The sequence below is a fragment of the Macaca nemestrina genome, chromosome 1 (assembly GCF_043159975.1).
Source record: "Macaca nemestrina isolate mMacNem1 chromosome 1, mMacNem.hap1, whole genome shotgun sequence".
NCBI classification, from domain to species: Eukaryota; Metazoa; Chordata; class Mammalia; order Primates; family Cercopithecidae; genus Macaca; species Macaca nemestrina.
Window position 1 is genome coordinate 46,987,173 of NC_092125.1, and position 24,365 is coordinate 47,011,537.

A 24,365-nucleotide genomic window follows, 5' to 3' on the forward strand; every position below is an offset into this window, starting at 1 on the left:
TATGTTTATGCCAATATTTAAAATACCTAAATTTCAAGCTACTGTGTATTGAAATGAGCTCCTAGTGGATAATTACAATATTTATTTTTATGAACTCTGTAAACACAGAAAACTGAAACTATTTTTTATATAATTAAAACATGAATAAATTTTTTAAATTCTGGTGAGATGTATAAAATGCTATCTAATTGAATATTAGATCTTGTGATTTTTCACAGGTAGCTTTTTAACAAGATACAATTTTTGTGTCACTCAGAAACATTGGATAGCTATAGTTGTACCTGGAAAATTGGCAGTAAAATCAGTGAAAATTTGATGAAAATTGGTTTAAAAACATGCAATTATGTGTTGCATAACAGTGTTCCAGTTCATGGGGGACAAACCACACATATGAGAGTTGTCCCATATGGTTATAATGAAGCTGAAAAATTCCTATGGCCTAGTATTTATTATCCCGTGTTTTTAATCATTATTTTAGAATGTACTTGTACTTATGGAAAAAGAAAACAAAACAAAACAAAAAAACTGTAAATCAGCCAGGCAGGTCCTTCAGGAGGCATTCCAAAAGAAGGTATTGTTATTGTGAGCGATGACAGTTCCATGCTTGCTATTACCCCTGAAGACCTTCCAGTGGGACAAGATGTGGAGGCGGGAGACAGTGATATTGGTGATCTTGACCCTGTTTAGGCCTAGCCTAAATTCTTAGTCTTTAACAAAAAAGTTTAAAAAATAATAATAAAATAAATATTTTTAAAAACAGAAACTTTATAGAATAAAGATATAAAGATAGAAAATATGCACAGCTGTAGAATGTTTAAACTAAGTGTTACTACAAAAGAGTTTAAAAAATAAAGTTGATAAAGTAAAAAAAAACTTATAGTAAGTTAAGATTATTATTAAAGAAAGAAAAATATTTTTAGTAAATCTAGTACAACCTAAGTGTACAGTGCTTATGAATCTGCAATGGTGTATAGTAATGTCCTAGGCTTTTACATGCACTCGCAACTCATTCTGACTCACTCAAAACAACTTCTAGTCATAAAAACTCCACTCATGGTAAGTGCTCTATAAAAGCGTGTCGCATTTTTTATACCATATTTTATTACACTTATTCTATGTTTTGATCTGTTGATATACAAGTACCATTATATTACAACTGCCTACAATATTCAGTACAATTGCACGTTGTACAGGTTTGTAACATATGACAAGTAGGCTACACTTCGTAGTCTAGGTGTGTAGTGAGCCATACAATCTAGGTTTGTGTAAGTGCACTCTATGATGTTTGTACAATAACAAAGCTGCCTAATACATGTCTCAGAGTATTTCTTCATCTTTAAGTGACACATGACTCGTGTGTGTATGTGTGTATATGTTTATACATGCATATAAATTCTGAAAGTGTGAAAAGAATTCTCATATAACTGATTTAGAGATGCTTAATGTAACATACGCTGTGATATAAACATTTTCAAAGGCTTTCTCCTACAAATTTAAAGGAGCAGAAAGGAGCTAGTTTTTTATTGTGATTTAATAGAAACAGTGATGGAAATATATAATATTAGTATTATATATTCTACAAAATGTGTATATCATATATATATATATATATACATTTTAAAATAAAGCGAATGTGAAAGGCAACACTTCTCATAAATTGAAACTAAACAAAATACAAACACAAAATGGATAATATTCCTCATTATTTCAAAACCTAATGTATTTTACTAGGATACTACACACTCTGCTGTTATTTAAAAAAAACAAAACAAAACAAAACAAAACACCTTTTATACAAACAAAATTTATCACAAAGGTTTGGTGATTATAATTGCAAAATTTTATAATCACAGAATCAGTACATCTCAAAGTACAAAACCTAGGTATCATCACAATTTCTGAACTGCTCAAAATCTGATGGCCAGAGCCTGGGCTGATCCAGTAAACCCACCGTGACTCAGAGTTTTCTGACGTGAAATAAGCAAATTGGATTGGATAATGCCACCGTTCATTTATTATACATTTTATTAAAAGATTTTGGATAAAAAGCATGGGTTCTTCATGATTCTGAAACATTGGGCAAGTAATTTAAACTTCTATGAGACTTGATTCATAAACCCTAAAAGTGAATAAAAAGGAGGTGATGACATAACAAACACATATTAAATGTAATTTATTGGTAATAAATTATCTCATTTAGTGCTCATAGAAACTTTAAAACAGAAATACTGTTAGTCAAATTTTGAAACTGAGATTTGAAAACAGTATCTAATTTGTTAACTTATTAAGAGTTCTAATAAAAAGTATACCTTCTTTCTTGAACCAAACTAATTATTTCACCAACACACCAGATTTCTTACTAACCTAACAAAATCAAAGGAAGTGAAAGCACGTTAAAAGTATAAGCCACTGTTCAAACATTACAAAGATAATTTATATATACAAAGTTGGATCCATGCTACTAAGTGTGTTTATAGTGACGCAATATTTTAAACACATAGCTTTCTAATACAATAAGGTCAGTTTTCTTAAATAATTAATTTTTTTAAATTTATCAAAATTTGCCATGTCATAAATGTATTTGGAATATTAAAATAATGCGCTAAAAATAATAGACCATGTGATAGTTTCCTAAAGTGTACTTACACAGTTTGTGTAATATACTTCACAAAAAAATAGAAGTAAATAAAAGTAAAATGTAAGAAATGGTAATTTAAAGGCCGGAACATGGATAGCATAAGGCTTCCAAATGCTTCAATAAAGAATTATTCTTTGAGAATTTTAAACTGTGTTCACATGACATGCTTTGTAAATGTCACATACTGTTAGAGATGTGACAGTGAATAAAATGATCAAGTAATACAAATGAAAAATATCAGCCTCAAATCAGCAGTAGTAAGTAACCAATCTGGAACACCAGATGGAGAATTAACTGCAATTCAATTATCTATATTAAAATGACTCCTAGGTGCAATTGAAAAATATACAACATAAAAAAAGAGAAATTGACCATATGTAGCTGGTAAAAAAAAGATTTGTCAATGCAAGATGAATGATTGTTGTACATAATGTGTTTGTTTTGTCATGGGAGATATTTATGAGTGTAATTCTGTTCACATTGTATTGCTATTGTGAAGAGACGTTGTACTGTTTGGGTGAATATGTAATTTGTTCCTTCCTAATTCAAACAAATTTTAGAAAAGGAAAAGACACTCTTATACAAAACAAATTTTGTTTCCACACAACATTCTGTAGTGGTTAAAGGATATTGAAAGTAGAGTGCATAAAAATAGTAATACAAACTGTGTAAATATGACAGAGAATGTTTGGAATTACAGTAGTCAGAAAATTCAAGTTGAAACAGCAATGAGATGTTTTATTGCCTATCATATAGATAAGAATTGAATTCATAGTGCCCAATTGTACTGTAAGGTATGGGAAAATTGATAATAGTACTATTATATAAAATTAATGAATATATGATCTTTAACATCATATCTGAGAGCAGTGTGAAACTAGATCATATTTTAGTACGTTCGTTTACTTTGGATCAGCAATTCCAATTCTGGGAAGCTATCTGTCAGAAGTATGCTTAATTGCCCATGGTGATATATGCTCTGAGGTGTTCATTGCAACGTTATTTATAGTGGGTAAAGATTAGAAAAATCTGGGCTATCTCCCAATAGTGGTGAATGTTTTAAACCAAAGCCAACAGAAAATAACACCTACAAAGGGGACATTCTGATAGTGACTACGACCTACAATTTGTAACATTTGCCATTTCTGAAATATGTTGAGGATATTTAACATATAGTTATATTTTGTACTCATTAAATAATTTGTATAATTATGAATGCAATATATGTATAAAAATGAAAGGAAAAGTTACAATATAAACAAATATGTGATATTTAATTCACTTTTCTTACAAACAGTACACTTATATACATAATTGAGTTTATGATTATGTGCATACTTTTTTGTTCTATATTTTTATTTTTTAATAAAAATTGCATATATTTAAATGTACATCCTGATTTTTTTATATACACATACACATACATGGTGAAATGATTAATATAGTCAAACTAATTAACATAACCATCTCACATAGTTTAGGTGGGAGCACTTGAAATCTACTCTCTTAGAAAATTTCCGGGAATACCATACAATATCGTTAACTACAGTAACCATGCTATATATATTAGATCTCTAGACTCATTATTTCTACATAACTGCAGCTTTGTACTCTTTGACCAATAGATCCCTTTTCTCCTACCTCCCTGCCCCTAGTAACCACCATTTAATCCTGTTTCTATGTATTGGACTTTTTTAGAGTCTACATATAAGTGAGATCACGATCATGCATTTTCAAAACATGAATCAAGACACATATATACATTAATAAATACCTGGATATATTGCTTCTAAATTATTTCATTTGCATTTTCATTTTATTGAACACCACATAACACACTATTTTTAATAATTGCATAGTAGTGTGATATGAATATACATCTATTGTTGGATATTTTGTGTTGCTCATTTAAAGATATGAAGTTTACCTTTGTGATGACAATATACAAATATATCTCTGTCCACTTTTCTCATTTTGAGCCTTAGAATAATAATTGATAAATCAAAATTTATGAACGTATTTTAAGTTTCTTAAAGAATAACATCAACATATCTTCAAAACATATTGGAAAAATTTGCAGTATTTGCAAATGGTATACCTTCATGGCAGCTCATATTGATCTTTGTGATTTTCTTTTTTTATTTTGATGACTTTAGAATAATACCTATTTTAATTTACATTTATGATTATTGGTGAGAATCAAACCAACTCCAGATATTTGCAGACCATTTTTACGTATTTCTTTATGTAGTTATTAGTTTATTCATTTAGCTGGCAATGAACCATTGATTTTGCCCATTTTTAAGGAATTAAGTATTTGTAAGTAAATTTACATTTTAATCATAAAATGTTAAAAAAAAATTGCAGCCAGTGGAATAAAAATTTGGATGTTGAAAAGTATTTTGATAGGCTCATTACCACAACTGGATATTTTATTTACTTTAGGTAAATGGACATAATTACATATGGTTCTGAGTATGCATTTATTTATTCAAAAATTCAGGGTGATATTAAGGCAAGAATTATGTATGAAATAGGGATTATAATAATGAACAAAATGCACAAGTGTTTTTACTGTCATGGAACCTAAGTTGTAGCAGGAGGAGACAAAACATGGCTAAAATATATAAAAACAAAATGTTAAAATATATAAAATGTTAGGTAGCCAAATGATATATACAGAAAAGTAAGAAAAGCTATGGGGGATTTCATATGGTCAGAAAAGACAGCACTAAGATAATATTTGAATAAAAATCTTGAAGCAGATGGAGAGAGTTATGTGGATATCTGTAGGAAGTCAAGACACAGGAGCAACAGGCAATGTCTTCGGGATTCTGGTAAATATCTATTTGTACAGAACAGTGTGTTAAATATTCAGAAAAGAGTTTCGGGATACAGGGGATTCACTTAATGATGAAAATAAGTTCCCAAGTGTAGCATTGGAATGGCTTAGTAGTTAGGAAGGAATAGGGAGAAGACCAAAGAGCCTTGTGTACCTCAGATGCTGAGGGGTGATTTAGAATTCTAGGGCATATTACACTAAATGACAAAAACAAGGAAATGGGACATATTAAAATAGGCTATCCTCACCAGAAATAATGGCCTGTAGTGTTTTTGGTTTGGTTTGGTTTCTCTTTTTCCTATAGTCTCTTAATTTAACTTTTGTATTTTAACATTGGCCTCAAAAAATGAATTTAGAGATGTTCCTTCTCAATTTTATGAAAACTTTGAAAATTATTGGCATTAATTATTCCAATGTTTAGTAGAATTAACTAGTGAAGCCATCAGGTCCTGGGCTTTCATTTGTTGGAAAGTTTTTGATTACAGATTCAGTCTCCTAACTCATTAATGGTCAATTCATTTTTTACTTTAGAAAAATATTTATATTTGGAAATAATTTCACACTTAGAGAAGAGTTGCAAAAGAAGGATATTGTCAAATTATAAAATAATCAGAGTGAAAATGCAATCTATGATTTTGATTTAGGAGAAAAATTTGAAAATGAAATGTCTGGTAAGGGGTTAATATCCAAAATATACAAAGAATTCCTAAAATTTGAACAAGAAAAAGATGCAAATAATTCAATTAAAAGTTGGACAAAGGACCTGAATAGACATCTCTGCAAAGAAGACCTACAAATGGCCTGCAAGTATATGGAAAAGTGTTCAACATCATTAATTGTCAAAGAAGTGCATATGCAAACCCCCACGCCAATTAGGAAAGCTATTATCCAAAAAACAAAACAAAACAAAAATAAATAAAAACAAAAAATGACAAATTTTGACAAGGACATATAGCAATTGGAACACTTGTATACTGTTGGTAAAAATGTAAAATGGTGTACCTGCTATGAAAAGCAGCATGGTGGTTCCTAATCATTTAAAATACAACTACCATGTGATCCAGCAACACTTCTGCAAACATATCTAAAAGAATTGAAATCAGAATCTCAAGGAGATAAATGTATTCCCATGTTCATTGTGGTATTATTGACAATAGCCAAGATATGAAAACAACATATTATCATATCAACCTATTATCATAGACGGATGAATAAAGAAAATGTGACACACACATGCAATGAAATATAATTTATCCTTAAAAAGAAAAGGAAATTTTGCGACCGGATGCGGTGGCTCACACCTGTAATCCCAGCACTTTGGAAGGTCGAGGCAGGTGGATCACAAGGTCAAGAGATCAAGACCATCCTGGCCAACATGGTGAAACCCCATCTCTACTAAAAATACAAAAATTAGCTGGGCGTGGTGGTGCATGCCTGTAGTCTCAGCTACTCGGGAGGCTGAGGCAGGAGAATTGCTTGAACCTGGGAGGTGGAGGTTGCAATGAGCTGAGATTGCACCACTGCACTCCAGCCTGGTGACAAAGCGAGACTCCGTCTTTAAAAAAAAAAAAAAAAAAAAGGGAATTTTGCCATTTATAGTAATATAAATAAACCTGTAGGAAATTTGGCTAAGTGAAGTAAGTGCATTACAGAAGGACAGATATTGCATGATCCTGCTTATATTAGGTGTTTAAGATTGTCAAACTCATAAAAGTAGACAGTAGAATAATGATTAACAGGGACTAAGGAAAAGGGGATATAAGGAGTTTTTTTCCAATAGGTGTAAATTTCAGGTATGCAAGACGAAATTCTAGATATCTGTTATATAGCATAGTGCCTATAGCTAAAAATACTGTGTTGTACATAGAAAAATTGGTCAAGAGAGTAGATTACAAGTTAAATGTTCTTACCACAAAAAAGAAGAGGTCATTTTGAGGTGATTGATATGTTTATTATCTTGATTGTGGTGATGGTTTTGTAAATGCATGTATACGATCAAGCCAAGCAAATTGCATACATGGATATCTGTAGTTTTTTGTGTATCAATTACACCTCTATAAAGATGTTTTAAAATGTTTCACTACTCTACTTATTTGCTCTTTGGTTTTATGCAAATTGTTTAAATGCTTAATAATTGTTTTAGGGTGAAAAGCTTAATGCAATAATTAAAGTATTAAAATTTATGTAAAGTACTTAGAATAGCACTTGGCTAAAAAGCAGCGCAATTCATAACATTTTTATTTATTTAATTCAGCCTTAATTCTGTGCACTTTTTCATATTATCTTGACTAAACTAGTTTAAGACTTACCTGCTATACATTTTTTTTCTTATCCTGTAACAAATCTTCATCTATAAAGTTTCTTACTTAGAATAGCTATACAAGATATCACATAGGGAATGTTTTTTTAAAAAAATTAAGAGCTTTAGTAGTTGTCAGTATAAATATATTACCATAACTGCAACTAGATAAAATAATTCTAAAGTATTTAAATTGATTATGTAAGTTACAACATTATGCAAATCATATTTATTATGCTTAGGCATAAAAGGTCAAGCAGTATCTCTAAGTCTTAATTTTGGAGCAGTCCTCACTGCTATGATTTGAACTAGTAAAGATAGCATACATAACGATGCAAATATTTTTTGGATTATCTGTTATAATTTAAGCAAATACCACCTAGGATAATAAAAAGCTTAAATTGTTTAATATATTTTGCATATCTCAAAAATTTATTATGATTCCTATCATTCTTTACATACCTAATCTCATGAATTCAAGAAGAAAAAATATCAATCAAAATGCCAAAATCTGCATGTTCATATTTAAATTATCATAAGTATTGATGAATGTCAAAAGTAGGATATTCTTAGACAGTAAAAGTTTGAATTTATTATCAGTAAACATACATTATTAATGGCCTCATACAATAATAAAAACCCTAAAATACATTGTTATAAGCAATAGATAATACTTTAAAAGGTGGGATTATAATATTTCTAGCTTATATATTAAACAGCAGTGAAATTTGAAAGACTTCAAATTCTACAACATGCTTGATAATAGGACCCCCTGAAACTATAGTATTCATGTATTTTTACTAGACACCAATTGCAAATGTTAAGGTAACTTAAGAAAATCAATCATTTACGCTGCCTTTTTGAAGAAGTAATACTTGTGCTAATTATTAAAAATTATACCTTAATTTTACTTTTAGTATTATTATGACTAGGCAACTCTGCCATATAATATTCTATATTGTATTTAAGTTAGACAGAAATTAGTCAAAGTGTTAAAAAATAAGAAACACATTAGTGTTTTGCCTTATATTATTTAATGGAAAATATTTTTAATTTTAATTTTAATTTTTTTTTGAGACAGAGTCCTGCTCTGTCACCCAGGCTGGGTGCAGTGGCGCAATCTTGGCTCATTGCAAGCTCCGCCGCCCGGGTTCACGTCATTCTCCTGCCTCAGCCTCCCAAGTAACTGGGACTACAGGTGACCACCACCACACCTGGCTAATTTTTTGTATTTTTAGTAGAGACGGGGTTTCACCATAGCCAGGGTGGTTCTCAATCTCCTGACCTCGTGATTTGCCCACTTCAGCCTCCCAAAGTGCTGGGATTGCAGGTGTTTCTAATTGAGTTTATTTGGATCTTCTCTCTTCTTTACTTGGTTAATCTCACTAATGTTCTATCAATTTTATTTATCTTTTTGAAGAATCAGCTTTCTGTTTCATATATGTCTTGTATTTTTTGTTCTTGTTATTTATTTCACTTTTATTTAGTTCTTCTCTGATCTTTGTTATTTATTTTCTTTTACTGGGTTTAGGTTTTGATTGTTCTTGCTTCTCCAGTTGTGTGAGGTATGATCCTAGATTTTCTATTTGTGCTCTGTCAGACTTTTTGAGGTAGTTATTTAATCCTATGAACTTTCCCCTTAGCACCACCTTTGCTTTATCCCAGAGATTTTGATAGTTTGTGTCACTGTTATAATTCAGTTCAAAGAATTTTTTAAATTTTCATCTTGATTTCATTATTGACCCAACAATCATTCAGGAGCAGGTTATGTAATTTCCATGTATTTGCATGGTTTTGAGGGTTCCTTCTGGAGTTGATTTCCAATTTTATTTCACTGCAGTCTGAGACAGCACTTGATATAACTTAGATTTTCTTAAATTTACTGAGACTTGTTTTCTGGCCCATCATATGGTCTATCTTGGAGAATGTTCTATGTGTTGATAAACAGAATGTATGTTCTGCAGTTGTTGGTTAGAATGTTCTTTAAATATCTGTTATGTCCATTTGTTGTAGGGTATAGTTTAATTAAGTCTATGGTTTCTTTGTTGACTTTTGTCTTAATAACCTGTCAAGTGCAGTCAATGGAGTATTAAAGTCCTCCACTATTATTGTGTTGCTGTCTATCTCATTTATTGGGTCTGATAGTAATTGTTTTATACATTTTGAAGCTCTAGTGTTAGGTGCATATATATTTAGAATTGTGATATTTTCCTGTTAGACTGGTCTTTTGTTATCATTATATAATGTCCCTCATTGTCTTTCTTAAATGTTGTTGCTTTAAAGTTTGTTTTGTCTGATATAAGAGTAGCTACTCCTGTTTGCTTTTAGTGTCCATTGCATGGAATATCTTTTCCTACAACTTTACCTTAAGTTTGTGCGAGTCCATATGTGTTAGATGAATCTCCTGAAGACAGCAGATATTGATTGGTGAATTCTCATCTATTTTGCCATTCTGTATCTTTTAAGCAAAGCATTTAGGCCATTCGCATTCAGTGCTTGTATTGAGAGGTGAGGTACTATTTCATTCATCATGCTATTTTTTTCCTGAATATCTTTTTTTTTTTCATTTTGTTATTGTTACATAGGTCCTGTGAGATTTATGCTTTAAGGGGGTTCTATTTGTTGTATTTGAAGAATTTGTTTCAAGATGTAGAGCTCCTTTTAGCAGTTCTTGTAGTTCTGGATTGGTAGCGGTTAATTCTCTCAACATTTGTTTGTCTGGAAAATAACACACCTTTTCTTCATTTATGAAGCTTAATTTCGCTAGATTCACAATCCTTGGCTGATAATTATTCTGTTTAAGGAGGCTAAAAATAGGACCTCGATCCCTGCTAGCTTGTAGGGTTTCTGCTCAGAAACCTGTTGTTACTCTGATAGGTTTTCCTTTATAGGTTACTTGATGCTTTTGCATCACAGTTATTAAGATTCTTTCCTTCACCTTGACTTTAAATAACTTGATGACTATGTGCCTAAGTGATGATTTTTTTGTGATGAATTTCCCAGGTGTTCTTTAAGCTTCTTGTATTTGGATGTCTAGATCTCTAGGAAGGATGGGGAAACTTTCCTCAATTATTCCACCAAATATGTTTTCCAAACTTTTAGATTTCTCTTCTTCCTTGAGAACACCAACTATTCTTAGGTTTGGACATTTAACATACTCTCAAATTTCTCGGAGGCTTTGTTAAATTCTTTTCTTTTTGCCTTTTAATGGATTGGGTTAATTTGAAAGCCTTGTCTTTGAGCTCCAACGTTCTTTCTTCTGCTTCTTCAATTCTATTGCTAAGACTTTACAGTGCATTTTGCATTTCTCTTTGCACTTGATTTCTAGAAGTTACGATTTTTTGTTCTTATTTGTGATATATATTTCACTGAAGAATTTCCCTTTCATATCCTGTATCACATATTTGATTTCTTAAGTCGGACTTCACTTTTCTCTGGTGTCTCCTTAATTAGCTTAATAAGCCAATTGAATTCTTTTTCTGGCATTTCAGCGATTTCATCTTGATTTGGATCTATTGCCGGTGAGCTGATACGATCTTTTGAGGGTGTTAAGACCCTTGTTTTGTCATATTGCCAGAATTGTTTTTTCTTGTTTCTCCTCATTTGGTTAGACTATGTCAGAGAGAAGATCTGGGATTGAAGGGCTGCTGCTCAGATTCTTTTGTCTCACGGGGTGCTCCCTTGATGTGGTGTTCTCCACCTTCCCCTAGGAATGAGGCTTCCTGAGAGCTGAACTGTAGTGATTGGTTTTGCTCTTCTGGGTCTAGCCACCCAGCAGAGCTACCAGGCTCCAGGCTGGTAATGGAGAGTGTCTGTAGAGAATCCTGTGATGTCATCCATCTTCAGGGCTTGCAGCCATGGATATCAGCACCTGCTCTGGTGGAGGTAGCAAGGGAGTGAAGTGGACTCTGTGAGCATCCTTGGTTGTGTTTTTGTTTAGTACTCTGGTTTTTTGTTGGTTGCCCTCCAGGCAGGAGATGACACTTTCAGGAGTGCCTCAGCTGTGGTCCTATAGAGAAGATGCAAACTTGCCCTAGAGACACCTGGTTAACTATTCAGGTTTCTCAGGTGGTGGGCAGGGCCATAGAGCTCCCAAGACATTATGACCTTTGTTTTTGGCTACCAGGGTAAGTAGAATAAGACCACCAGGTTGGGCAGGGATAGGTATATCTGAGCTCATCCTTTCCTGGGACAGGGCTTGTTGCAGCTGCTGTGGGGGATGGAGGTGTGGTTTCCAGTACAATGGACTTGTACTCCCATGGGGAATCTGGTTGCCTCTGCTGAGTCATACAGGTAACCAAGGAAATGGGGGAAAGTCACAGGCCTCTCCCCACTCAGTCCTAAAAGATGGCTTTGCTCCCACCATGCCACGCCCCCAAAGCACCAAGTGTATTTCCAGGCAGCCTGTGACCAAGACTGACAACTAGCCCCAGACCATGGGCCTGTCTGTTGTGAAAGCAAGCCGACTCACAGTTCTTCTATGTCTCTGGGAGCCTCACTGGTGATTCAGTTCCTTCAAACAGTATACAGATTCTGTCAGCTTTCCTGGTATGTTCCTGCTTTAGTTCTTGGAACAAAAGTTCTTAATGTGTGTCTCTACACATTGCTCAGTACATCTAAGTGAGAGCTGCAAGCTAGCCCTGCCTCCTATCCACCATCTTGATACTTGTATTTTATTCTCAGAACATAATTTTATTTGCAAAGGACAGAAAGCACTATCAGTTTTCTATATCACTCGACTGCTTTCAATTCATATTCATTTCTGGTTTTATCTCACTCATTTATTTCTTATAGCTGAATTATTTCTTTTTCTATTTTTAATTACCTTGAGTTTCATTTTCTTTTTAATAATTTTTTTAAAGTAGAAGTTTAAACCATTCATTTATTTTTCAATAAAGAAGCTAATTTCATGAATTTTGTTATCTTATATGTTCCTTATCAGTTAAATCAAAAAATTTTCTAATTTGATTTGTACGACTTAGAAGTTATTGTTCATTTTCCTAAAATTTTTGTATTTTTGCTTTTTCATATTTTTGATTTCTAATTTATTTCCAACTTGGCCAGAGAAAATATTCTATAATACTGTTCAACATTATTAAAACTTATTATAAATTCCAACATATGGTTCACCTTGTTTAGTGCTCCATGTATACTTACAAAGAAGTGTATTTTGTTGTTGGTTGTAGCCATAAGTTTTCTTATAAATGTCATTAATCATATTGAGGAATATAAGTAAACCAACATGAGTAAACCAATTTGGATGACAGTGTTTACATTTTGTATATCTTACATGTAGTTCAATTTTTCTATGAGTTATTAAGAAAGAGATAATGTAATTTTCAATGCTGATTGTAGGCTTGACTACTTTTCTCCTTATCTCTGACATACTTAAATTATATCCTTTACAGTTCTGGTACCATATTTATATGTAAGACAGTTATATCATTTTGATTAAATTTTTTATCATTAAAAACATTTATCACTTTAAAGATTTCTTTTAAAAAATCTTATAAAAACCCTTGTTTTAAAGTCTATTTGGTCTGTTATTAATAAAACTCCTCCAGATTTCTTATGCTCACTGCTTGCTTGATGTATATTTTTACATCTTTTCCTTTCAACGTATCTCTATTTTTATTTTTGAAGTGCATTCATTTTGACCAGCATATATTTTGATCTACCTTTTTTCTACCTTTCTTGTTTTCTAATTTTCTTCTTAAAAGTGTTCACATTTGTTCATAACTATATGATTCTTGATGTGTTTAGTAATTTTTATTATATACTCATAATTTTAAATTTTAAAATTAGTATGAGCAATGGTAAGTTTTAAAATTATGAGTATATGAGAAAAATTATAAATTTAAAAGCTACATTTTAAGTGAACTTCAAAATTATTAGTATAGAATAAAAATTACTCAACACTAAATTTAAAGTTACAAGTGTATAATAAAAATCACCAAACACTTCAAGACATTTTGCTTTCTTCTGAAAGCCATAAATTTGGTCTGGCAAGCCAATAATTTACAATCTCATCCCTGGTCTTTTCTAAACTTTTAAAAACTTTATTAGAATGAGTCTAGACAAACTCTTACTCATAGGTTAGAATAGCTCTTCACATATATGTGGCCTTTCTTGTGTGTCAATGAAATTCTTGAGATGCTCATAAAATATCTCCAAATGCTATGCTGCTTTCAGAATCTCCTTTCTGTTCATGCCTCCAGGGCTCATAAATGCCTAACCTCTCCGGATCAAATTAAGGGAACAGATAGAGAACAAAATAAGTGTTTGTTTAAACATTTTTAAATGAAGACATAGTGATCATTCTTTAAATCCAGGTAATGTTGAGAAGACAATTAGTGAAAGAAATCTGGATTACAGGGAGTTACTCAGTTCTAAAATATAAATATTTAGTCTTTAGCTTATAGATTGCATTTAAATACATGAATAGGCAATATTCTCTGCAGATATAACCAATCATTTTCTGTAAAAGGTCAGATAGTAAATGTGTTATGCTTTTTGGGTCACATATAGTCATTGTTGCATATTCTTCCTTTCTGGAAAAATAAATCTCTTTAACAAATTTAAAAACCATTTCTAGCTCTAGTCTGTGGACTAGATTTGGCCAATGAGCCATAGTTTACTGATCCTTGTTTTATAACATTTAGCCTGCAAAGTGGAAGACATAGAGCTAGATTAGACACAGTGTAGTTTATCAATTACAATAAAAGGGAATATGAAGCATGTGTGTACAGACTGAGGTAGGCTAGTAGATAACGGTGATAAGAACTAGTGGAAGTTCTTATCTGAATTCTTCAGTTTTCTCAGTGGGAGTCAAAAAGAGGGAGAGAGAGTTTTAGGTTTCAGGGGAGGAGAAAACTTGTACAACTACCACCTAAACCTGTGAGATAATAAATAGACTAGGGGCAAACAATGTGATTACTCATGTATCATGAGAGACCCACCTAATATTAATGTTCAGGGATTTTAATGTCATATAATGAAAAACATGGGTTGTATAATAGATAGTGAAAATGTAGTACAATCAAATAATAGTAGGTAAATATGTGTAAAAAAATTGAAGACATGGTGGTGGTTGAAAGATGATACTTAAAATTAAAATCCTAGAAAGAAGTAGATATTGGTAATAGTCCTGAACATGACCATTGTAATGGGTGGCTGTGGTAGACAAAAGCAAGGAGACAAAGGGACAGAAATAATAAGAATCATTTATGTGGTAATTAGTATCAAAAAGATTTATGACAGCAATTGCGGTGTAGTGAGTAACGGTTCCCTAAAGTCTTAAAGAAAGCCCATAGATGATTGCTGTAAGAAAGAGTAGTGCATTAATTAATTGTATAAAATGAATTATCAAGGACCTATGGGTACACATTTTATATATTTTAAGGCATAAAATTAATATTTGACCCTACCTGTAGTTACTCTGTGTATAGTAAGGAGACACATTTGCTATTATCACACATGAATATGTTCATGGCATTTGGAAATTATTCCTTGTGTGCAAGCCACACAGAGAACCTTAAGTATTCTCATGACTGCACTAATTCTTCCACATTCCTCGGACTCATTGCATCCAAGTATATGTTGTCTGCCAAATTTCAGTGGAGACCTTCTAACGCTGCAGTGCGGTTTTATTGTTAAATAACAGCAATATTACTAATGACATGTTACTAATGATTTACTTTGACTCCTAAGAAAGAGTTGAGCTAGGAAGTTATTTGTAGTAACAATACAATTTAAATAATAATCAGTGTTTCTTGGACACCTCACCTGTATTTTTCATATCATTCTGTGATTTTCCACCCAGATGTAAAAATTAGCTTTCTTTCTGGGAAAGATAATTATGAGGTTTATTTATTTAAAGTCAACTAAATACACTATTCAGTTTTCTCTGCTTCACAACACTCCAGATGCCTACATTCTTCATCCCCACAAGTTTCAAGCATTTCTTCACCAATACATAGAATTTGGGACAATGAAAGTTGAATTCAATGGTAACTGTTTCTTGGCCATTGTCTTCAGAAAAATGACAAACTACAACTTACGGCAAAATTTATTTCTCAGAATAGGTTTTTGTTTGAGATAACACATTTGACACATGGAACGTGAGCGCAGAGCAACTAGTTGAAATATGGTCTCTGATAAATATTACCTCCAACAGCCAATAAAGAGACATTGAAGATTTCTCAGAAGAAGTAAATAATTAAAGATGTAATAAACTTATCATTTTCTTAAAAACATATTGTAAAATATCAACTTCCTGTAGACATATATTCAGAATTGACTTCATTTCAACTATAATAATTATTGAACTAATTTCTATTACAATCAGAGTATTAGAGCACAGCAGTCAAAGATTATACAGCTTTGGAAAGCCTCCTAATGTAACTGATTATAGTTTGAGCCATAAGGGGTTAAAACCAAGTCGTATTCATTGACATTTGATTAGAACAATGCCTTAATTCCTATTCTCCTACTCTCCCAAATACAACTGTTCCATGTGAGTTTGCAAACAAAGCAATGTCTACACAGAACAAGATCAAATGAAGGTGAACGTCCTTCTTTATTATTCTACTCAAACATTTTGATACAAAACTATGAAAAATTTGGAGGGTATGATTTTTATATCATTACTAGAGCTAAAAATGAGTTTGTACTTTCTATTAGGCATGGGTCTATATATCTTGCCTGTATTTTTGTTGTTTTACAGTATACAAACGTGAAGCAATGCTTAAAATTTCTGGATGCATATGGTAGGGAAGACAAATAATAAGTTAAAAAAGATGAAAGAAATGAAGAAAGGTGAGAGGTGATGAAGATTACAAAGACAGAGAGAGGAAGAGAGAGAGAGAGTTAGAGAATCAGCTTAAACATAAAGACAAAGAAGAGCAAGTGGTTTTAGTTTATTAAATTGCCTAGATTCCAAACATTAGCTAATCCTCCTCCTAAAGATTAAGCTCAAAGTTAAAGTGAAGAAAGGAGAAGAGACAAAATGATACTTTTTCTGTGCTTGGTTGTTGAGTCCCTTGAGAGTTTTGCTATGTAATTACTACACTGCCTCACTTAGTAGACTATAAATATATAATATACAATATTATAGACAATATATTGTCTATATAATAGACAATAAATATTTTAAAATGAATGCATATATTTGTTTAGTTGCATTTCTGAATTATATATTATATAATTTAATGTCCCATTAACTGAGAAAGTTAGGCATTATTATTTCCATTTTAGAGGAATAATATAAAACTCATAATAAATATAAAAAAGGGCTACTAAATAATAGATGTAAACTTAAATTTAGATTTATTGGATTCCAAATATGATGGCCTTCTAATTTTTTATTACTTGTTCTGTCATTACTATGAACACTTCATAGTCTGTGTTATTTTAAAACTATTTTCAATTTTGTTACATACTTATTCCATGGATTAAAAAGTTTATTAGAAAATATAGATAATTAAACATAAAAAGGAAATAAAATTTTTAGACTTTCCCCCAACTCAGAATTGATCAGGTAATTTTGTAGTAGGTGCTGGATTAAACTGAGTAGAGGTCAGCATGTGACTGCAGAGAAATATTACCTTCAACAGGCAATAAAGAGACATTGAAGATTTCCCAAAAGAACTAAATAATTTAAAATGAAATAATCTTCTCTATGCATATAGTTGAGGAGGGTAGTGGCAATGGGAAATGGCTATGTCTAAGGGAAAGCGTGGGAATTGTCCTTGATTCAAGAGAAAACAAGGAAAATGGGAAAAGGGAAACAAAAACAAACACTGTCAGTCGGAGAAAGTGGCTAGTGGTTAAGCCCAGATACGACATTAGAGATATTTTCAACTATGTGTAGAAACCTGGAAAGGATCCTATGGCAAGTGAAAAAATTTCAGAAAGATTTACATTAAAAGTTTATAGATGCCAAGCATGATGGCTCATCACTGTAATTTCAGCTCTTTGGGATGCTGAGGTGGGAGACTGCTTGAGCCCAGTAGTTGGTGACCAGCCTAGGTAACATAGTGACACTCCATTTCTTAAAAAAGAAAAAAAATTAAAAACTGGCTGGGCATACTGCCACATGCCTGTGGTTTCAGCTAATTGTGAGGTTAAGGTGGGATAGTTGCTTGAGACCCAAAGACCGAGGCTACAGTGAGCCTTGATTGTGTCACTGCACTCCAGCCTGGGCTACAGAGTGAGACACTGTCTGGAAAAAAAAAAAAAAAAAAAAAAAAAGTTGTAGAAAAGGAATGACTGGATGGTTTTAATTTATAAAAAATGTTGATGTTTAAATGTGGAGACAGAATTGAAGAAAGAATCAATTCAAGGAAATCAATTAAAAATGATGATAATCTGTCCAAGAGATTATATCATCTTGAATTAGAGGAATTGAGAGATTGGGATATACTATAATAAATGAATAGATTATTAGGATGATGAGATGACTATAAAGTTGACAGATGGAGAAGAGTCAAAACTACTGGAACTAAATAAACACATCTTCCCATTCCATGGCGATGTAATAATAAATTTTGTGTATTAGCCATTATTTGAATACGCTATTTGTGTTTATTAATTTTCCATTTTTATTATAGCAAGCATACTAATTTTTAACATCTGCTATCATTTGTATGTATAATTTATGTTGTACATGTTTACCATCTGCTTTTAATGATTCATAGAATGCTTGAGATGTGAAATTAACTTGGAATACTTTAACATATTTTCAACGTTTTAAATTAATAAAAATCATGTCAATTACTCTTCTCTCTACAATTTTGCATTCACGTTATGACTGCGTTCCCACTCCTTGCTTGTAGTAAGGATGCCTTAACAATTGCATTTGGAGTTCATTAAAAAATTAAAATTCTTACTTACATAGTAGCTGCATTCAAATAAAGTTATGAAAGAATCGATAAAAAGGGCATAACTTTATGTTGTTATTGTACTTGAATATTTCACAGTTAACACAATATAATAATCATGCCCCAAAATATTCAAATGTAAAATATTCTAATTATTCAAAATTTTACCACCTTGTATGCAATGTAATTTGATCAAAAGTAAAAATATTTATAAGACCAGGAACACTGTGTATTAAAATCTAATGTTGAATTAGAAACAAATATACATTAGCAGTAAGAGTAAACAAAATACAAACTCATATATCAATACTTACAACAATCACTGTAATATATAGACAATAGAGTTCTTATATTTTAAATTATTTCACTAATGATTTCCTATAAAGGAAAAATATAGTCTACCTGAAATTCTATTAAAAGAAATATTACATTTTAACTTGAAAATTGAAGGCAATAGAATTATGCATACTGTCAACTTTTACCCTTCACTAAATATTAATTTTAGCTTGTAGTAAGTAAGTGAAGTTGGCAAATAAAACTATCTTATTGCCGTAGCAAACCTTCACAGGTAAAATAGTAAATCATTAGCTATAATTTTAGTTAATATTGAGTCTTTTCTATAAATTTAATGGGGGATTATTTAGGTTAACATAATTAGTATATTCAGTGATTTAAAACACATTAGCAGTGATTTTTAGAGCACCAGCATGTTTTATTTTGTATAAGGCACTATACCAAATGTAAATAGGTAATAAAAATATGATTCTTGACTTCCAGATGCTTCAGATTAATTGTGGTCATTTTGGGAAGAATTATATGAAGAATTTACAATGATGGTTTTAACAGATAAATGAGGGTTATTCGTGAATTGTTCTGGAAAATTTATCTCAATTTGCATTTCTAAAACATCAAATAGAAATACGGTTCTTCCTCTCTACCTTAATCAATGGTGAATAGGAATATGATATAATAGTGGTTTAGCCTAAAATTCTTGAATAATTATTGATTGGTTTGAGTGAAACAATTTCCATATTTGCAACATCAGTAATTTCTATATTTCCTTTTCAATATATCCCAAATTCAACCACTTCTACTCATATTTGCCTTTGACTACTGTAATAGTTTCCTACTTGATCTCCCTGCTTCATTTATATTGAAATTCTGTAAAGTCAATTCTACCCTCAGCTTGAATCTTTATTTTTTAAATGTTTTACACTTAAATATATAATTTTTTATCAATTACACCTCAGTATACCTGGAAAAACTTAATAAAAAATACAATGTAAGTCATATTATATGTCGAATGTGAAAAATTCTTCACTGGTTTTTCACAGTCTTAAATTAAAATCCAGCCCCCTCCGTATACCCTGAAAGACACGTTAGGTTTCCCACTCCTATCCACGATCTTATCTTTCATCGTTCTCTCTTTATTTTTTCTGTCTTCCAAAACTACGTATTTCTTTCAGTTACCTTGAATAGGACAAGCTCAATTCTAATTCACCCCTTTCACTTCCTGTTTATACACACACACACACACACACACACACACACACACATACCTGAATTGTTCTCCCTCACTTTGCAGTATATTTAGGATTCTGATTAGCTATCATTCTTTCAGACTTTCCTGCCCAATCTTTCAAGAGCTGTTTTCCTACTTTACTCTCTAACCTTAAACCATGCAGCATTTTTCTCTAGAGCAATCATCACTACCTGAATTTATATAGAACATTTTCACCTGTTAATTGTTATCTACTAGAAAATAAGATCCACGACAGCAAGAGTTACTTTTTATAAAGAAGAATTTAGAAAAGTGCTCAATAAATGCTTGTGGGATGAATTAATTACTGAATAAAACCTGCTGACAATCTATTATTTTAGGTGGATAAGCTCAATAAACATGAAATTATTTTGAACAAATAACTAATTACTCTTTGCCTAAATTCAGACCAATTACTTCATTAGAAGAAACTAAAATTAGTCACATTGATTTTGTTTAAAACCTAATGAAAATGAAAGTCTTTAAACTTACTTAAAATTATAATTCTGTTTCACAACGTAATATATTTAAAAACTTTATGTTCTGGCCTGTCGCTGATGTTCCTTAGGTAAAATACTGGCTGGTAGGATTTTACAAAATTTCCTACAATGATAATAAATTTATGTATAGGCTTCCTTCACCCCATGCAATTTTGTGAAGTTGAACATGTATAATTGAAGTAAAAGTTAAATATTTTGAAAATACTTTTTTTTTTTTTTGCAGAAAATACTACTACAATAGGAAGAAAGTTAAAATTTATCTGCCTGAAAAACAATGTGGACTTATTTTAATGTCAGTTCAATTCATGAATAGTTAAATATTATCAAATATCTTTTTTTAAAAAATTCATTTCACTTGCAAATAGTTGAACAGCAACACACTGAATTATCCCAAATAAAATTTTTATTAAAAAACAACCCTGGGGCCGAAAGCGTGACTCACCTGTTCCGCGCTGCTTCCCCCGCGCTGCCTGCCCGCGCCGCCCGCGCAGCCATGTCGGAGGAGAAGCCCAAGGAGGGCGTGAAGACAGAGAACGACCACGTCAACCTGAAGGTGGCCAAGCAGGATGGCTCCGTGGTGCAGTTCAAGATCCAGAGGCACACACCACTGAGCAAGCTGATGAAGGCCTGCTGCGAGAGGCAGGGCTTGTCAGTGAGCCAGATTAGATTCAGGTTTGACGGGCAGCCAATTAATGAAACCGACACTCCAGCACAGCTGGAGATGGAGGAGAGGACACCATCGACGTGTTCCAGCAGCAGACAGGAGGTGCGCCGGAGAGCAGCCTGGCAGGGCATGGTTTCTAGAGGGCCCGTCCCCAATCCGGGCCATCCGTCCTTGCATTGCTGTCGAATGGTGAGCACGTGACCATGCTGACCACAAAGGCGTCTGCGCAAACTCGAGGACATTCACCGCGATGATTTTCCTCTCTTTAATGTACTTCAAGTGCAATTCAAAACTGTATCTGTGGGGTTGAATCTGTAACTTAAATTGGGCCAATCGGAATTGTTATCTTTGTTCAGGTAAAATGAGTTGCAAGGTATTTTGGGTTTTTTTGTGTGTCCATTTGTGTTTTTCCCCCCTCTTAAAACATTTTCAACCCCAAAATTATAGCCTGAATGTTCGCTTTTAGTCTGGCCAGGGATCTGACTCCTGAGTTGGCTGCCTCTCCGCTGCTCACTCCAGTCACATAGAGAATTGATGTTTCTCGCAGTGGGGGTGCCGCTGTTGGACAGGTAATGGGGTCAAGGTGGGTAGGGAGGATAGACTGTCATTTGCTGTTATAGGCACAAGTGATTAAAATGCTAAATATTGCAAATGTATGCTTTGTCAGTATATGGAAAAGTTGAAGGGAAAATACTGGAATGCTTCTTCAAAGGTTAAAAAATAACCAGATCCTTTGGTAATTTGACCCCACGTGCTCTCTGGCCCTCAAGCATGTAATCTCGAGGTCTGAGGCCCAGGACCCACTCCGCTGCCACCCCTCCCACCCCACTCCCTGCTCAGTACCTGGCGTTGGTACACAGGCAAGGATTGGCCCAACCAAAACTGGCTTTTCTCTTCCTCTTAATATTGAAGAAATTCCCACATTTCTCATTTGGTAATGGTGTTGTGACCTCAGATTTCTTCCAGTATTTGCTTCTGATGAATAATTATGGTCCATACATAAAAAAGTAAGATTAAGTATTGCTGAATTTGCAGTTACGTTGTCGTGTAAAAGAGCTACTTCCCAGTGTGGTTACAAATGAAACCACGGAATGATGACTTCATGTTCTTCTCGTGGGTTTGTGCCGTGCTGCTTTCCAAATATGTATTGAATTTATGCATTAGTCTGGTGATTTCAGTTCTGTAAAATATTTTGGAATCTATACCAATTAAATACTTTCATAGTTCTGCCTATTGTCCTTCCCTGAGGCTCCATTGCTGCTTGGTGGCCATTCTCTGCCTTTTTATAGTCACCTGAACAACAGCCCGTCATCTCTTGCTTGCTTGAAATCTTGCTGAAATGTTCTCATTTCCTGTTTGCTGTATGAGCTCGGGTGGGATGTTTGTTGGCTCTTGTGTTTATTCACCAATTTGTACATTACTTGTTATCCTTTACTACTGTAAATAGTAAATATAGTTTGGTATTCTGAAAAAAAAAATAAAATAAAAATAAAAAATAAAATAAAATAAAAACAACCCTGAAGCAAAAGTTCAGTAATGATTTTGATGAGCTTCTAGACCCTGTATCTTTGTCTAATCAGATGAGAAAGATATTTCATAAATTTTATTTTATACAGACTTATTTTTCATGCATAATGTATTATCTTTCTCCTTCAAAGGCTGTTTTGGGCAGGTAGGACACAATGAGAGCCGAAAGGATCCCAATTTGTGGCATCTGCAAAAGTTTTTGTAATCTTTGTCAGTAACACAAGGCAATGGATCAGCTGTCTCTGAATAAAACTGAATTATGCTTTGAGAACTGTCTAGCACCTCCACCACTCTGCTACATTGTCTTGACCCTGACTTTTCCAGCCATTTATATGTGCTCACTTGATCCTAATCCACCATGCTGTTCTTCGAAATTCAAGACAACACAGCACAGTCTGTTTAAGTTTTTAGGGAGTTGGATGAGGGTAATGGTATAATGTTAGCAACATAGTTACCATCATAATCATTGTAAATATAACAGAGACTCTACCTCTGAAGTTTTTCAGCATGCCAGGTGCTACTAAAGGTGCTAAGTTATTTGTAATAAAACTTTGAAAGTAGCATAGTTTCAACTCTGCCATAAAGTCTCACATGATTATCTGTTAGTTTGTATATATTTTTAAATATTCTATAACATATAATCATTTTCAAGATTGCAGCAGTAAATTTACAAGATTTTATCCTGACGGTGAGCATTTTTGCATACTTTATTATGCTTTTCAATTTATAGTATTATAACATTTTTGTAGTTTGCAGGTGGCCATGCTCAATTCCATGCTTAAATTAAACATAAATAAAATGGTAACATGCTTTTCTAAACATGTTTTTTATTACCTTGATGGCTTCATAGCTCATGAATATTTCTCATTTCCTAGTATGCATTTTTCTCAAGGTGATTATGTTAGAATTTTCCTATCAAAATATTTTAAACCTATACCGAAATACCAAAAACTGCTTTGTTAATATCTATTTATTAAAAAATACTATTGGGTTCTAATTCTATCTTGATAAAATTGGCAAAGGAGCATATACAAATATTTAATGAAAGAAAAATATTTGAGAAATGTAGAACATTTATAGGTTCCGGATGTTGTGAAAGATACTTACAAATACATCGAATCTGCAACATAAACCAGAATATGAGTTTTTCTCTTATATTGGTTAAAGGGACAGGTTCGGAAGCAGATTACCTAAGTTCAAATCTTTCTTCTACTATTTGCTATCTGTGAAGCATTCAACATATTTCTTTACTTTTGTTTGCCCCAGATTCTTTACCAAAAAAAGAAAAATAATAGTACTCAAACAGGGATACTGTGGGAACAGAACAAATTATGCTTAGAACTATGCCTGGGAAAAAAGTGTGCACTATATAAATATAATACATTATTATTATTACTACTACTATTACAGCTTGTATAAGACAGAGATTACCATCACATTTTACAGATAAGCAATTTTATGATTATTGAAATGAT

The 24,365-nt window shown here is 32.5% G+C and overlaps 1 long non-coding RNA gene and 1 pseudogene across 1 annotated transcript in view; both read left to right on the top strand.

Moving 5' to 3' along the window:
• The first annotated feature begins 21,126 nt into the window (after positions 1-21,126).
• Positions 21,127-21,595, top strand: LOC105484610 (small ubiquitin-related modifier 3 pseudogene; annotated as a pseudogene).
• A 7-nt stretch (positions 21,596-21,602) lies between these two features.
• The window catches only part of LOC139356572 (uncharacterized), a 30,359-nt gene continuing 27,596 nt past the window's right edge, over positions 21,603-24,365 (top strand). Inside the window, exons 1-2 of the long non-coding RNA XR_011608594.1 lie at positions 21,603-21,719; positions 21,811-21,932. This is a non-coding gene — a long non-coding RNA (uncharacterized lncRNA). The remainder of the gene's footprint in view (positions 21,720-21,810; positions 21,933-24,365) is intronic.